The sequence below is a fragment of the Heptranchias perlo genome, chromosome 4 (assembly GCF_035084215.1).
Source record: "Heptranchias perlo isolate sHepPer1 chromosome 4, sHepPer1.hap1, whole genome shotgun sequence".
In the NCBI taxonomy this organism is placed as follows: Eukaryota; Metazoa; Chordata; class Chondrichthyes; order Hexanchiformes; family Hexanchidae; genus Heptranchias; species Heptranchias perlo.
In genome coordinates, this window is record NC_090328.1 from 88415964 (window position 1) to 88433987 (window position 18024).

Here is an 18024-nt window from a genome sequence, read left to right on the forward strand (position 1 = left end):
GGATTATTGCCTCTGGCTGCCGAGACATTTGTAACTGTTCTTGGAGGTCTCCTAGACTTCAATACTAGGACGCAGGGACATAGCCTAACATTTAGAGCCAGGACGTGCAGGAGTGAAGTTAGGAAATGCTTCTACATGCCAAGGGTGGGAGACGTTTGGAATGCTTTTCTGCAGACGGCAGTTGATGCTAGCTCACTTGTGAATGTTAAATCTGAGATTGATAGATTTCTGTGAACCAAAGGTATTGGGGATATGGGGCTAAGATGGGTATATGGAGTTAGGTCACAGGTCCACTATGATCTCACTGAATGGTGGAACAGGCTCGAGGGGCTAAATGCCACGGCCACTTGCTGCCTCTTGATATGCGCCACCTTCTCTTGCAAGAAAGCGGGATGTGTTCCTGGGTAATGTGCCTGTCATGGTTGAATAGCTGCCAGCGTGTGTGGCCTGTGAGTTGTGGGTGGGCGGCTTGAAACAGTGGTAATGTGTAAGGGCGAGAGGAAGCATCTCATTGGAAGAGTTGAGTACTAATGGAAAGAGTTTATTGGTATGTGGGTGATGGGGGGTGTAGTGCGTGGTGCAGTTGGTAGGAGACGCCACGTGACAGTTGACCTCACTCACCTTGACCACTCATGTCAAAGCATTGAACTTCTTCCTGCACTGCATCCATGTTCATGATGTTGTACACTTGGCATTGACTTCATCCCCCACTGCCTCCCACTGTCTTTTGAGTATATGTCTGGAGGGCCTCTTGCCCCCACCACCCCCCCCCACCCCTGCGGATATATACAACTAATGGGAGGAGGAGGCTCTGTAAACATCCCCATCCTCAATGATGGTGGAGTCCAGCACATGAGTGCAAAAGTCAAGGCTGAAGCATTTGCAACCATCTTCAGCCAGAAGTGCCGAGTGGATGATCCATCTCGGCCTCCTCCCGATATCCCCACCATCACAGCAGCTGGACTTCAGCCAATTTGATTCACTCCACGTGATATCAAGAAACAGCTGAGTGCACTGGATACAGCAATGGCTGTGGGCCCCGACAACATCCCGGCTGTAGTGCTGAAGACTTGTGCTCCAGAACTAGCTGCGCCTCTAGCCAAGCTGTTCCAGTACAGCTACAACACTGGCATCTACCCGACAATGTGAAAAATTGCCCAGGTTTGTCCTGTCCACAAAAAGCAGGACAAATCCAATCCGGACAATTACCGCCCCATCAGTCTACTCTCATTCATCAGCAAAGTAATGGAAGGTGACGTCGACAGTGCTATCAAGCGGCACTTACTCACCAATAACCTGCTCACCGATGCTCAGTTTGGATTCCGCCAGGACCACTCAGCTCCAGACCTCATTACAGCCTTGGTCCAAACATGGACAAAAGAGTTCAATTCCAGAGGTGAGGTGAGAGTGACTGCCCTTGACATCAAGGCAGCATTTGACCGAGTGTGGCACCAAGGAGCCCTAGTAAAATTGAAGTCAATGGGAATCAGGGGGAAAACTCTCCAGTGGCGGGAGTCATACCTAGCACAAAGGAAGATGGTAGTGGTTGTTGGAGGCCAATCATCTCAGCCCCAGGGCATTGCTGCAGGAGTTCCTCAGGGCAGTGTCCTTGGCCCAACCATCTTCAGCTGCTTCATCAATGACCTTCCCTCCATCATAAGGTCAGAAATGGGGATGTTCGCTGATGATTGCACAGTCTTCAGTTCCATTCGCAACCCCTCAAATAATGAAGCAGTCCGAGCCTGCGTGCAGCAAGATCTGGACAACATCCAGGCTTGGGCTCAGAAGTGGCAAGTAACATTCGCGCCAGACAAGTGCCAGGCAATGACCATCTCCAACAAGAGAGAGTCTAACCACCTCCCCTTGACATTCAACAGCATTACCATCGCCGAATCCCCCACCATCAACATCCTGGGGGTCACCATTGACCAAAAACTTAACTGGACCAGCCATATAAATACTGTGGCTACAAGAGCATGTCAGAGGCTGAGTATTCTACGGCAAGTGACTCACCTCCTGACTCCCCAAAGCCTTTTCACCATCAACAAGGCACAAGTCAGGAGTGTGATGGAATACTCTCCACTTGCCTGGATGAGTGCAGCTCCAACAACACTCAAGAAGCTCGACACCATCCAGGACAAAGCAGCCCGCTTGATTGGCACCCCATCCACCACCGGTGCACCGTGGCTGCAGTGTGTACCATCCACAGGATGCACTGCAGCAACTCACCAAGGCTTCTTCGACAGCACCTCCCAAACCCGCGACCACTACCACTTAGAAGGACAAGAGCAGCAGGCGCATGGGAACAACACCACCTGCACGTTCCCCTCCAAGTCACACACCATCCCGACTTGGAAATATACCGCCATTCCTTCATCATCGCTGGGTCAAAATCCGGGAACTCCCTTCCTAACAGCAGTGTGGGAGAACCTTCACCATACGAACTGCAGCGGTTTAAGAAGGCGGCTCACCACCACCTTCTCAAAGGCAATTAGGGATGGGCAATAAATGCTGGTCACACCAGCGACGCCCACATCCCATGAGCGAGTTTGAAAATATATAGTATATCCCTCCTTCTGTCCACCTCTTGCACCAAAGGTCTCTAGTGCATCAGCAGAGAACCTTGGTGCATGCGCTCTCGCAGACGTACCAACTCAGATCAGCAGATTGGTGAGGTCTGGTGTGCAGATTGGAGGATGTGGGTTTAGTTGTGCGCAACCTTTATTCAATGTTTTAACATAACTCATCAGTGTGTAAATATAGGGATGGGATCTGCATCTGCGTTTTACGTGTGCGATGACTGATCTCTGTTCAGACTCCATGCAGACAGTAGACTGTTATTTTCAGCAAATAACAGGTACCAACTACCTTTAAGAGATTTCTGAGAAATATCCTCCCTTTAAGAGATGGAGCTCCCTCTGGTGGTGGAAAGTGCAAATTGCATTATTCCACGTGCAAGGCCTGGAAAGGAATGCTGATTGCAGGTAAGTGCTTTTTTGGGACCAAACTTGCGTCTTGCCTGCCCAGGGTCCATCCCTCGCGCTACCATCGCCCAGAATGGACCCTTATCCAATTTTTCCCCCAGTGTACTAAAATTGTGTTGGACTCATCAGTTGGATTACCATTCCTCTCTCCATCTTTCCTGCTCCTCTCTTGACACCAGACTCTGATCAGGCCTGCGATTAGTGGAGCTGTTCAAACCTCAGACAGACAATGCTGGAGGGGTTAACATGAGGAGCCACACTACAGCCAACAAGTTGCATGGGGAAGAGAGCTGCACTTCATCAACGGAAGAGACTTGTGGTTTGTGAGGTGTTGATTGGTCACACATGTATTGGGTGATTCAAGAGCCAGTGTAGACTGGTTCATCCGTAGCCAGTCATAGTTATTCTGTACAGAAGAAAGCAGATACCAAAATATGTTGTGTATTCTTTAAGTGATGTTAGTTTTCCCTAAAACAGCACAAAGTGTAGAATATAGGAATTATACAAAATTGCAATTTGGACATTAACGTTTTTAGTAGTCTTATTAAATCGGATCTGTACTGAATACACCCTGAACGCAAGATGATACTTTTAGAACTTGCCTCATGTTTCCGGGAATTTCCTCGTGGCTGGTTTCACTCTGCCGCCGTAACTTAGCCGGAAGTGTGACTGAACCGTACTTCTGGTGGTGGTACGGGGGCAGGGTAGGATCAGTTAGGACAAAATTCTGGGTCATTTAGGAACATAGGAACAGGAGTAGGCCGTTCAGCCCTTTGAGCCTGTTCCGCCGTTTAATTAGATCGTGGCTGATCTGTATCTTAATTCCATCTACCCACCTTGGTTCTGTAACTCTTAATACTCTTGCCTAACAAAAATGGGAGGCAGGGAATGGCTGGGAACCCGTCAACAGAAGGCAGACAGCTGTAACTGCTGCTTGTCCGCGAAGCCTCGAATACCAGGGGGAGCAGGTACGATGGTGACAGCGGGAAGGATTTCATACCAGTAGCTGTCGCGCGAGAAGTTTTGAGAACCAAGAGGCCGCCAACGAGCAAGCAAAGAAAGGCACAAACCGGGAAGTGTGAACTCTATTTCACTCCTGGGTTGCTTGCAGCAGTGCCTGAGAGGTTTATCTTTCATCCCTGGAGATTTCCGGACAATCCGGGAGAGTTGGCAAAACTATCTTGGGGTTCAGATGAAAGTTATAAACTGACCTTTACTGTCACGTTTCACCAGCGTTGTCAATATTGAGAAAATGTTATAAGTAAGAGTCCTGATCAGAAAGAGTAAGAGACAATTAAGAGGCAGTAATTGCATTGAGGGGGTCAGATGAAGTCCTGAGTGTCAAACTCACTTGTTTTTGGTTCAAAAATACCACCTTGAAAATCCCCCCCCCCCCCAAACCATTTATTTGAATGGTTTCGATTTCTCTCATTATTTCTGATCACCCAGAGTTACTGAATGAGGCGAAGGCACAGCATCCAGTTGTGGAGACAGTTAGAGCATCACAATCAAGTGGCACAGAGTTTCAGGAATCCCACCAGAGCTCAGCTTTTATATATTATTACATTTTATAAGTGATGGACACAGTTTTATTCAGACTGAATTAATAATAATAACAGATTAAGGCTCCAGTCTCCTGTTGCTAGGGCTGTAACCACGCAACTCACCCACACCCTGGTGCAGACTAAGGACACGGGCACCTCGGGCTCCTTCAAAGTCACTAAGAAGGATACCCCAAAAAAAGTGCTAACGGTGTAGATACCAACAGCCAAGAAACCAGAAGCCAAGAGACTAGCCCCAAGAAGACATCAAAACAGCGGGGAATCTCCTAGCCAAAAAACAAAGAAAAAGCAAACAAAAGTAAAACAAAGAGTAGACAAAAAAGTAAACAAATTGCAAATTGTAAATCTCTGAACCCAACGACTCTTTAAAAAGAGCTGAAACTGGAATCAAATGATTCGTGTCCCGCGGCCAGCCGCACATTCAAATAGAAACAAATCCAAGATTACTTCTTGTGATTCATTGACATTTGCTGTCCACCCCCTTCCCCCAGGCTTTCTGTCTGTCATAAAATAATGAAAATAGGATATCTGTCCAGGGCCTCACACTGTATCAGGGCTCGTTCATTTGAATTTGTTTTTGGGAGAATCAGAGTGAGAATTTCTGGCCTCAATATTAACAGGGAGGCGGGAAACGTGAAGGGGAACCCGGTAGCGGGTGACGAACCTGGCAAGGCCGGGGACACGGAGACCCTTCCAATTTTAACGACAGGGCCTCATTTAAATAATTCTTCACTGACTCCCGCTCAACATCTGGCCAGATTGAGTGCCTGGCTAGTGAGCAGGTGTAGGAATTTAGCAGCAGGAGGCTGCAGCCGGGGACCCTTGGGGACGGGCCCCGGCAGTCAATGGAAGCAGGCCTTTGCAGGGGATCGGGAGTTCCAGCGAGATCGGTGGGAAGGCTGGGGCTGGGGAGGCCCAAGGACTCCTTGAGGGACTTGGGGGGAGCACTCCTACAAGGAATAGATCTTTAATACTTCCCTTGGCCAGCCGGTGCTCTCCCGCCTTGGATCCATTGCCAGAGCAGCTGACAGCGCAGGACTCCCCCTGATGTTCAGTTAATTCTACACTGCGGCACCAATTATGTCTTTGGGCTGTGACTTTTGAATGTTAACTCGCCCTCCGCCTGCCTTTTGCGGGTGCCTCGTCTAATATGGCGTAGTAAAAAATTAAACAGTTGGAAAGGTGAAGGGTTGGAGCTGGGAGGAACATAGGAACAGGAGTTCCGCCATTCAATGAGATCATGGCTGATCTGTGATCTAACTCCATGTACCTGCCTTAGCCCCATATCCCTTAATACCTTTGGTTAACAAAAATCTATCAATCTCAGATTTAAAATTAACAATTCAGCTAGCATCAACTGCCGTTTGCAGAAGAGAGTTCCAAACTTCTACCACCCTTTGCGTGCAGAAGTGTTTCCTGACTTCTTTACTTAACATAGCACTGAGTCATACAGGACAACAGCTGATCACTCCTGTAGCAGTAGTTAGGATGTTCCATGGCATTTCAGCAGGCCTGCGTGAGGGAAGTGAGGGAAATCACCAAGGGTTGCAGCTCTGATCACTTTCTGATGACATCTGCTGGAAAATGTTGTGAAGCTCGGATCTTGCTGTTAAGCTCAGGTGAAATGCAAGGATATTTGAGATATAGAAGGGCTGCTGGCATGTGTGATTGACTTTACCTGCAAGCCAGTGTCTTCAGGAAGTGGTTGCTGGGGACAGGGGGAGGGGAGTGAATGCTTCATCTTGGGAATCTTCTCCCTGCGCTGGGAGTTCCTGATGTGGAGACAGTACATGAAGGATGTTTGCGTACCACAACTTGGGTACAAATTCATCCTTTTCTTCTACTGTTAAATCAAAAACTTATTGACATTGTACTTCTATACTCGAAAGTTTGATCCTTCTTTGGACATCTGGGTCATGGCCCCTCACCGAAACCCACAGCATGAGGATTCAAAGAATGAAGGTTAAAATTGGCTACAAACCGGCTGTTAGATAGATTTTAGTTTTAGCTTCACTTGACTTCTTTAAAAAGTGAAGGATACACTAAGTAAAGAGACTTTGGGACCACATGAATGCAACAATACAATCATCTAGAATAGATGAAAGAGGGGGCAGATGGAATTCTCGGTCCCCTACCCATTCGTCCCATGGTGAGCTTTAAACCTAAATTCAAATCAGCATCTTGACAAATGTCTGTGAGTGGCAGGCAGTGCGATTGTTACAGTTGCTTTATTTGCAGTGTTTGTTTTGCTCGATGGCTGCCCGCAGCCCACCCCGTAATCGCTGAAGGTAGCTCAATCCTGGAGATCAAAGGTCAAGGAATAGTAAAAGCAACACAGTGCTAGGCCCTGAAATCAAATCCTGCACTCAATATTACCTCTCATTCATTACCTCTCATGCGTAAACCAAAGAACGCAAATGTTTACTTTTCTCATAAGAAGCTTTCACAGAGTAATGATAATACAGTAAGTTTGGTACAATAAGGCTGCACTGTTAATGTCCTTCATAAATTACTGTCACAGAGCAAGGTTTGTACCTTATGTTGGAATCCAGAATGTGGTGATTTCAGCTGTAACAAGAATGAAATTGGATTGTCATTGCAAGAAATTGTATCGCTAAGTTATTAACGTTGATATAACTACCTTTATAGAATCATAGAATCAGAGAAAGGTCACAGCACGGAAAGAGGCCATTTGGCCCATCGAGTCCGTGCTGGCTCTATGCAAGAGCAATCCAGCTAGTCCCACACCCCCGCCCTATCTCCGTAGCCCTGCAATTTCTTTCCTTTCAAGTACTTATCCAGTTCCCTTTTTGAAGGCCATGATTGAATTTGCCTCCACCACCCCCTTGGGCAGTGCATTCCAGATCCTAACCACTCGCTGTGTGAAAAAGTTTTTCCTCATGTCACCTTTAGTTCTTTTGCCAATCACTTTAAATCTATGTCCTCTGGTTCTTGACCCTTCCGCCAACAGGAACAGTTTCTCTCTATCTACTCTGTCTAGACCCTTCATGATTTTGAATACCTCTATCAAATCTCCTCGCAACCGTCTCTGTTCCAAGGAGAACAACCCCAGCTTCTCCAGTCTATCCACGTAACTAAAGTCCCTCATCTCTGGAATCATTGTAGTAAATCTCTTCTGCACCCTCTCCAAGGCCTAGCTGCGCCTCTAGCCAAGCTATTCCAGTACAGCTACAACACTGGCATCTACCCGACAATGTGGAAAATTGCCCAGGTATGTCCTGTCCACAAAAAGCAGGACAAATCCAATCCGGCCAATTACCGCCCCATCAGTCTACTCTCAATCATCAGCAAAGTGATGGAAGGTGTCGTCGACAGTGCTATCAAGCGGCACTTACTCACCAATAACCTGCTCACCGATGCTCAGTTTGGGTTCCGGCAGGACCACTCGGCTCCAGACCTCATTACAGCCTTGGTCCAAACATGGACAAAAGAGCTGAATTCCAGAGGTGAGGTGAGAGTGACTGCCCTTGACATCAAGGCAGCATTTGACCGAGTGTGGCACCAAGGAGCCCTAGTATAATTGAAGTCAATGGGAATCAGGGGGAAAACTCTCCAGTGGCTGGAGTCATACCTAGCACAAAGGAAGATGGTAGTGGTTGTTGGAGGCCAATCATCTCAGCCCCAGGACATTGCTGCAGGAGTTCCTCAGGGCAGTGTCCTTGGCCCAACCATCTTCAGCTGCTTCATCAATGACCTTCCCTCCATCATAAGGTCAGAAATGGGGATGTTCGCTGATGACTGCACAGTGTTCAGTTCCATTCGCAACCCCTCAAATAATGAAGCAGTCCGAGCCCGCATGCAGCAAGACCTGGACAACATCCAGGCTTGGGCTGATAAGTGGCAAGTAACATTCGCGCCAGATAAGTGCCAGGCAATGACCATCTCCAACAAGAGACAGTCTAACCACCTCCCCTTGACATTCAACGGCATTACCATCGCCGAATCCCCCACCATCAACATCCTGGGGGTCACCATTGACCAGAAACTTAACTGGACCAGCCATATAAATACTGTGGCTACTAGAGCAGGTCAGAGTCTGGGTATTCTGCGGCGAGTGACTCACCTCCTGACTCCCCAAAGCCTTTCCACCATCTACAAGGCACAAGTCAGGAGTGTGATGGAATACTCTCCACTTGCCTGGATGAGTGCAGCTCCAACAACACTCAAGAAGCTCAACACCATCCAAGATAAAGCAGCCCGCTTGATTGGCACCCCATCCACCACCCTAAACATTCACTCCCTTCACCACCGGCGCACTGTGGCTGCAGTGTGCACCATCCACAGGATGCACTGCAGCAACTCGCCAAGGCTTCATCGACAGCACCTCCCAAACCCGCGACCTCTACCACCTAGAAGGACAAGAGCAGCAGGTACATGGGAACAACACCACCTGCACGTTCCCCTCCAAGTCACACACCATCCCGACTTGGAAATATATCGCCGTTCCTTCATTGTCGCTGGGTCAAAATCCTGGAACTCCCTTCCTAACAGCACTGTGGGAGAACCGTCACCACACGGACTGCAGCGGTTCAAGAAGGCGGCTCACCACCACCTTCTCAAGGGCAATTAGGGATGGGCATTAAATGCTGGCCTTGCCAGCGACGCCCACATCCCGTGAACGAATAAAAAATAAATAAATAAATAACGGTGCCCAGAACTGGACACAATACTACAGTTGTGGCTGAAGCAGTGTTTTATAAAGGTTCATCATGACTTCATTACTTTTGTACTCTATGGGGCCGATTTTCGGATGGCGTAGCGGGCGCGTTGGCGGCTCGTAAAATGGCGGAATCCCGGAGCGGGTTCGGAGCCTGGCTCCAACTCGCTGACTTCCGGGTTCCCCTGTGACGCGTTCGGGTGCACGTGCACCTCCCGAATACGGGACTCCATAATTTACATAGTTAGGCAGATAGTTGAGGTACTTGAGAGACCTCATTGAGTCGAGATTTTGGCAGGGGTGCAATGTTGAAGGATCCTCAGCGTGTTTCCTGTGCTGTGGGAAACACTCCCTGTTGTAGCAGACATGTTTCAGCCAGCAGCCAGTGGGAGATGCAAAGGATTATTTGACAGGTGGGGGGAAAATCTCATTTATTGCAGCAGGGCACTCTGTCACTTCAGACAAAGTTTTGGCTGCAAGACCTTTGTGTTTTCACTTAAAGTTCTTAATTTATACCCAAAACTCTGCTGTGCAAACACATTTACCTACTTTGCAAACCCCCTCAATCTCACACTGTCAGGATGGGGAGTGCCATGGCTGCATTCATCACTTCATCCGAAGGATGAGCAACATCACCAGCCTCGCCAGGCACGGCGTCCACCTCCGCCACGTGGAGCTCCACAACACAGTGCTGCGCCACATGCACCTGCACAACATCACGGAGGGCAACAACAGAGAGAGCGATGTCGCAGGAGGCACTACCCTCGCCACAGGGTCTACAGTCCGAGGCTCAGAGTCAGTCGCCAGGTAGTCGCGGACATCTGCAGCCTCCATCATGCCGAGCTGCTCCCGGCTGGCCCGAGCAGCATCTCCTTACCTGTCGCTGTAAAGTCACCACTGCCCTCAACTTCGTCGCTTCCGGATCATTCCAGGGGGCCACCGGGGACATCGCCAGGGTCTCTCAGTCGCCTGCACACAAGTGCATAAGGCAGGTCACCGATGGCTTGTTTTGCAGGGCCTCGTAATAGGTCAACTTCCCCATGGATGACCTGAGCCAGACGGAGAGGGCAGTGGGATTCCACAATGTGGCTGGCTTCCCATGGGTGCAGGCTGCAATCGATTGCACCCATATAGCAATACGAGCACCTCCACACGAGCCAGGACTGTTCATCAACAGGAAGGGCTATCACTCCAGCAACACTCAGCTCGTTTGTGACCACCGCAAGAGATTCCTTCATGTGTGCGTCAGATACCCTGACAGTTGCCACGATTCCTTCATCCACCAGGAGTCCAACATCCCGCCCCTCTTCCACGCACTGAACACCCGCAAGGGCTGGCTCCTCGAGGACAAGGGATACCCCCTGTACACGTGGCTCATGACACCTCTGAGGAACCTCAACACCGAGCAACAGCATTGATAAAACGACAGCCACATCGCTACTAGGTCTACAACTGAGCATGCTATAGGGCTGCTCAAGATGAGCTTCAGGTACCTTGATCGTTCTGGGGGAGCGCTTCAGTACGCACCAGACAGTGTGGGACGCATTATAGTTGTGTGTTGTGCCCTGCACAACATGGCACAACAGAGAGGGGTGCCGCTGAAGGAGGCCCCATCCACATCTGCCACCCACATTGAGGAGGAGGCAGAGGAGGAGGAGCAGGAGGAGGAGAATGAGGAGGAGGAGGCAGAGCAACCCATGGGCAGAACATGAGGTTGCTCCCTGGCTGCTCCTGAGGCCAGGGAGTCACTGATATGTGAACGGTTCTCCTAACATCAGATGTGAAGAGTCCAGTCCTCAGACCACCTGGAAAGAGCAGAGCCCACACCAGCATCCCCCGCCCCCTTCACAAGATAGTCCTGCAACTACACATAACCCACTGTAGAGTGACCCAATTGGTGGCATCAAGAATGGGCGCTCATGGTGAAACTCATGAAAGGGCCTTATTACAGAAGCCAGTCAAGAATGGCCAAGACATGGCAGTAGAGTTGACAATAATAATATTTATTGTGCTTTTAACAAAAAGCAAATATAAATAAAAAACATGACAAACCGTCAAACACCCTTGTGCATCCCCTTTGTGCTCACAAAACCTTTGCCGTACGCTTACGAGAACTCCTACGTGGTGCATCCCCTGTGGCTGCAGCAGAGGTAGTGGCAGGTTGCTCTTGTTCATGCACTGACCGACTAGATGCTTTGGGCCTACGCCCTCTGGGTTTTAGTGCCCCTGAGGGCCCCTCCAAAGACTGCCCCACCTGCACTTGTGCAGGGGCAGACTCAGCTACCTGGAGAGGAGGGTACTGGTTGAGAGGGGGGCAGCGGGTGAGACGTGGGGGTGCTTTGAGTGGCGTTCCCACTTCCATGTCCCCTTTCGCCCATCTTCCCTCCCCTGGGCCAGGCCATACCATTCCTACCACTCTGCTGGACGACAGTTTGGAGGATACGTATGAAGCCTTGTAAGGCCAGTGCCAGAGTATCTGCCTGCCTGTTTAAGGTGGCAGAATGTTGTCCACTCTGAGTCCAAAGGGCTGTTGTCAGGGCCTCAATGGACTCATTGGTGAGCCGTGCTTGAAGCTCCATGGAGGCTCGCCTTCCCTCCATCGCAGACATTCCTGCACTTACCCACGACACTATCTCAGAGATGCCCTCACGCCCTGTGACAGTATCTCAGAGATTCCCTCCTGTACCTGTGCAACCATTCCATTCATGCAGGAGTTGGGCTCTTCCATCCTCTGCGCGATTGTTGAGTGTGCGTGGCACCTGTTCCAGCACCTCGCAAATGTGCTGCTGCCCCTCGATCATTCTCCTTTTCATGGATGGCCCCCAGGGTTCAGCATCTGTGTCCAGCTGAGCAGAACCTGGAGAGGAATGCTCCCACCGACACGGACTCTCCACAACTGCCCCTGCCACCAGTGTTTGCACATGCTCACGTGGGGGGTGACTCACCATGTGCGACTCCAACTAAGTGAGAACGGGGACCCATCGAGGTGTGTGTATCTGCATTGGTGGATGGCTTGGTCAGATGTGACGGTGTCCCCTCAGAGGCCGGCAGGTCCTCTGAGGAATTGCCCTCCGCCGTCACGGCGGTCGCTGAAGGCCCTGTAAGAGATCAGAAGGCAATATTATGCATGATGACAGATGTTGAGGTGCTGAAGATGGCAAGGCATGTTAACATCATTCGCTATTGTGAGTGCTGAATGTTAAAGTTTGCCGTGTGTTGTGTGCCAGTCTCGGCGTCCCCGACGGACAGGCACTTGAGGGTGTGGCTCAGTTCCAGCACCTTCTGCTCCGCGTATGTGAGGATGACTAGATGTTCCGGCCTCCCTCTGGTCCTCGCCCTCTCCCATGCATTCTGGGCTCTCTTCTCCTATAAGGGGAGAAAGTAGAGAAGTGTGAGTGAGTGATGGTGACGTGGCCAACCGCTGAATGCATTGGTTTGGGTGAGGCTAACTGTGAAAGAGATGCATCAGAGGGTGAGTATGAGACAGAGCCATGACATTGTCTGAGGATTGGGTTGAGTGGTAGTGGTGAAATGAGTACTGGGGAGGTGAGGAAGTGGTAAGTGCAGGTAAGTTGAGGATGAGCTTTGAGTGGGTGTGAGGAGTGATGTGATAGAGTAGTGTTGGCAGTGCAGAATGAGTTGCGGGGTGGGGGCGGTGATGTGGAGGGCGGAGTAAGTGTACTCACTTTGGCTGACCTACTTAGGTCACTGTATCCAGGTGCGGGAGATGTTGCTGCCCCTTTTAGAATTGTGCCCTTTAGTATATATTGCCTCTCCTCATTCTTCCTATCAAAATGTATCACTTTGCATTTTTCTGCGTTAAATTTCATCTGCCATGTATCCGTCCATGCCACCAGCCTGTCTATATCCTCTTGAAGTCTATTACTGTTATCCTCACTGTTCACTACACTTGCAAGTTTTGTGTCATCTGCAAATTTGGAAATTGTGCCCTGTACACCCAAACCCAAGTCATTAATATATATCAAGAAAAGCAGTGGTCCTAGTACCGACCCCTGGGGAACACCACTGTACACCTCTCTCCAGTCCGAAAAACAGCATTCACCACTACTCCCTGTTTCCTGTTACTTAGACAATTCTGTGTCCATGCTTCTACTGCCCCTTTTATTCCATGGGCTTCAATCTTGATGACAAGCCTATCATGTGGCACTTTATCAAACGCCTTTTGAAAGTCCACGTACACCACATCAACTGCATTGTCCTCATCGACCCTCTCGGTTACCTCATCAAAAAACTCTATCAAGTTAGTTAAACATGATTTGCCTTTAACAAATCTGCGCTGGCTTTCCCTAATAAATCTATACTTGTCCAAGTGACTGCTAATTCTATCCCAGATTATTGTTTCTAAAAGTTTCCCCACCACCGAGGTTAAACTGACTGGCCTGGAGTTGCTCGGTTTATCCTTGCACCCTTTTTTGAACAAGGGTGTAACATTTGCAATTCTCCAGTCCTCTGGCACCACCCCCATATCTAAGCATGTTTGGAAGATTATGGCCAACACCTCTGCAATTTCCACCCTTACTTCCCTCAGCAACCTGGGATGCATCCCATCTGGACCAGGTGACTTATCTACTTTAAGTACAACTAGCCTTTCTGGTACCTCCTCTTTATCAATTTTTAGCCCATCCAGTATCTCAACTACATCTTCCTTTACTGAGACTTGGACTGCATCTTCTTCCTTGGTAAAGACAGATGCAAAGTACTCATTTAGTACCTCGGCCATGCCCTCTGCCTCCATGAGTAGTTCTCCTTTTTGGTCCCTAATCGGCCCCACCTCTCCTCTTACTACCCATTTACTGTTTACATGCTTACAGAAGACTTCTGGATTCCTTTTTATGTTGGCCGCCAATCAATTCTCTAACTCTCTCTTTGCCCCTCTTATTTCCTTTTTCACTTCCCCTCTGAACTTTCTGTATTCAGCCTGGCTTTCACTTGTGTTATCAACCTGACATCTGTCATATGTCCTATTTTTCTGCTTCATCTTACTCTCTATCTCTTTTGTCATCCGGGGAGCTCTGGCTTTAGTTGCCCTACCTTTCTCCCTCGTGGGAATGTACCTAGACTGTACCCGAACCATCGCCTCCTTAAAGATCACCCATTGTTTGATTACAGTTTTGCCTGCCAATCTTTGATTCCAATTTACCTGGGCCAGATCAGTTCTCATCCCACTGAAATTGGCCCTCCTCCAATTGAGTATTTTTACTTTAGAGTGGTCCATGTCCTTTTCCATAGCTATTCTAAACCTTATGATACTGTGATCGCTGTTCCCTAAATGGTCCCCCACTGACACTTGCTCCACTTAGCCCACCTCATTCCCCAGAACCAAATCCAGCAATGCCTCCTTCCTCGTTGGGCCGGAAACATACAGGTCAAGGAAGTTCTCCTGAGCACACTTCAAAAATTTCCTCCCCCTCTTTGCCCCTTGTATTATTACTATCCCAGTCTATATTAGAATAGTTGAAGTCCCCTGTTATCACTACTGTATGGCTTTTGCACCTCAATGTAATTTTCCTGCAAATTTGGTCCTCTATTTATAAAAATACTACAACGATACCAGCAACAGCTTTTTCACCTTATAAAAGTTTTTAAAGTGTGAAAGGTAATTTTTTATTTGACAAACAGGAGTGTTATTTTAATTTGATAAGTCAGTACTTGCTGCTGGAGGCTATTTATTATCAGTGCTTCCTCTCCCTGCTGACCCTGATTCTGTCATTTCTCCATCTCCATTCTAACTGATCTGGCACCGAATATGTGACATTTTACCCAAAGAGAGAGTGGGAGGTAACAAAATGGTCACCGTCCAAATATTTTTCTCACTACTTAGAGATAACACACAAGGACAATTTTATGAATGCATGTCCTATTACCTTAATGGATTGAAAGGCATGGGGAGGTTGCAGGAGTGAGTGTAAATTCATGACACGTGGCCCCTATTGGAGGAGATTCCACATTTGTAAAATTTACCCTGTTTCTTACGGACATGAATCTTTGAAGGGGGGCTAAGCAAAAAAAGTTTGGGAACTTCTGGTCCAGATAAAATGAAACTTTATCCACATCAAAGTGTTGTATATTCATTGCCCACACGAGGGCAGCTGTGAGCATCAACCATAACGGAAGCTGATGGTAATGCCATGATGGATTGGGTCATTCTTGTTGAAGACCAATTAAGTTCGACGAAATGAAGTTGTAATGTGAATTACTATCAACAGAACTCAGTATAAATGAGTTATTTACTATTGTAATTGACTTAAAATAAATGTAGTTAAGAGTTAAATTGACACATCTGGTTCTTCCTTCTGTAGAAACATACAACAAGCCACACACACACCATCTAACTGCCTATCAAATGATTCTACAGGTTTTGCTTCCATGACCCCACCCAGAGACCATCCCAGGTGTTAATCACTCTCACTGTCTGAAATGTTAACTGACATATATTTGAAACCCTTTCCTCCCTTTTTACTAGTTTGTATCTATGTCACATTGCCCTGCAGATGTACTGCAAGTTAATTACATAGAATTTACAGCACAGAAACAGGTCATTTGGCCCAACTGATCAATGCCGGTGTTTATACTCCACACGAGCCTCCTCCCATCCTACATCATCTCACCCTATCCAACATATCCTTCTATTCTTTTCTCCCTCGTGTGTTTATCTAGCTTCCCTTTAATGCATCTACGCTATTCGCCTCAACTACTCCTTGTGGTAGTGAGTTCCACATTCTAACCACTCTCTGGGTAAAGAAGTTTCTCCTGAATTCCCTATTGGATTTATTAGTGACTATCTTATATTTAAGGGCCCTAGTTCTGGTCTCCCCCACAAGTGGAAATATCTTCCCTATGTCTAACCTATCAAACCCCTTCATAATTTTTAAGCCCTCTATCAGGTCACACCTCAGTCTTCTCTTTTCTAGATAAAAGAGCTCCAACCTGCTCAGTCTTTCCTGATAGTTATAACCTCTCAGTTCTGGTATCATCCTTGTAAGTCTTTTTTGTACCTTCTCCAGTGCCTCTATATCCTTTTTGTAATATGGAGACCAGAACTGTTCACAGGATGCTCAGGATTCGGCTTTCTTATGTATCTTATATCCCTCCTTGGATGCATGGCACAAGTGTAGTGTCAGGTCCTGTGCAGATACCTGCATGAAACGGAAACGGACTCCCTGGGAAGGGAGAAGTCTAAATGCAGTTTGTTTTGTTGTCAGTTCTAAAGCAAGATTCAACCCCTGTCCTTCAGGCTGTATAGATTGGGCTGGGTACATTCTTTAGCTTCTGTGATGGGACTAAATGGGCACTAATTACTGACGAGTGGACCTGGCTCAGTAATGCAAATCAGAGAGGGAGGCCTGTCATGGGGTAGCTGTTTTTTTCTCTTTCCTCCTCTCCCCTGTGCTGAAAGTGCCTCTTGATCTGTATGTTGTGCAGAATTGCGTCAAACTAAGGAGACCAGTATTAAAGCCTACCAGTTCCATGGACTGTAAAACTTTGTTTTTAGCAGGTTTAAATTGTAGATCTTGGCTTGGGTAAAGAAGGGAGAATCACTGAGCTTGGACTTTACAATTCCAGACAATTTACCTGTGATTGGATAAGTGAGATATTAGCCACCCCTTCCGCCTGAGACCTTGAAAATGGGGAAACAGTAATTGGGTGGGGGGGGTTCTTGTTTAGGTTGGATGAGTGACTGCCACTCAACAGAAGACATTCAAGTCAGCTGCCTGAAAACAAATCTTCACTCGTACTCTGTCTTTCAGGATTGTTAAGAAGGAATGTCACTGTTGGAATTTTACTGTAAGCATTTATTCGAGAATTGAGTGTGCAAAGACACAACCTTAGCCTGTCTCATCTGTTTTGGGTGGTTTGGAACAGGTAGCCTGTCAAATAGAGTGACAAGGGTAAGAGAACAAACCCATTCCTTCAGTACAGCTTAAGTACAGATGTCAGAGTGTGAATTATATACACCACAGCAAGGGTGCACTGATATTTTTCTAAAGAAAATGTAAACAGCCTTAAAAAGGAGAAGTACTCGGCCATGTTGGATTTATCCAAATTCCATCCCAAAGGCCGAGAGAGTAATATCTTGTGCAACACCGCAGGCCAGCTACCTTCATTTGTCCAGTGACTAGAAGAACATTAACATGCTTGTTTAAAATTGGCAAATGGAATCTGCTAACAAAACTGCAATTGAATGAGTTGTTCAACATGAACCGAGCTTTTAATGGAAAAATTACTTCAAATAAAGGCTTGTGGGGTATTGGATATATTAACAATAAATCTTCAATTTATTTTTTGTGATGGGTCAAAGAGCCTCCACTCTGGGGAAGGTAGGATCATTCTGCGCAGCAACCACAAGGTTCCAGAAATTCCTTCCAAACTTGTGTCACTTAGAAAAGAAAATGTTTCATCATGCAGGAAGTCTGGATAATAAGCAAAGGAGACGACTCGACTTTTTTTTGCCAGAATAGAAGTGTATGCAGTTGTAACTCTCAAAATGCACAGTAATTTGAAAATTATAGAAGTTCAACAAAATAAAATGAAATTGGCTTTTTAAAACCAGGCCCACCTGCTCTTCTCTCCTTCAAAATTTGTTTCATGGCTGATTTATCCATTGTCCTTTTGACAATTGTTTCAGATAACCCTGTCCCCTACAGAAAGAGTCCTGACCTGCAGCGCTACATGCCCACATTGGAGAATGGAGACGTCCTTCAACTATTGTATTTGTTAAAGCAGATCTCAATACCCCTTTTTTTTCTCTCCCTATCACCCCCCGCCCCTCATAGTTCTA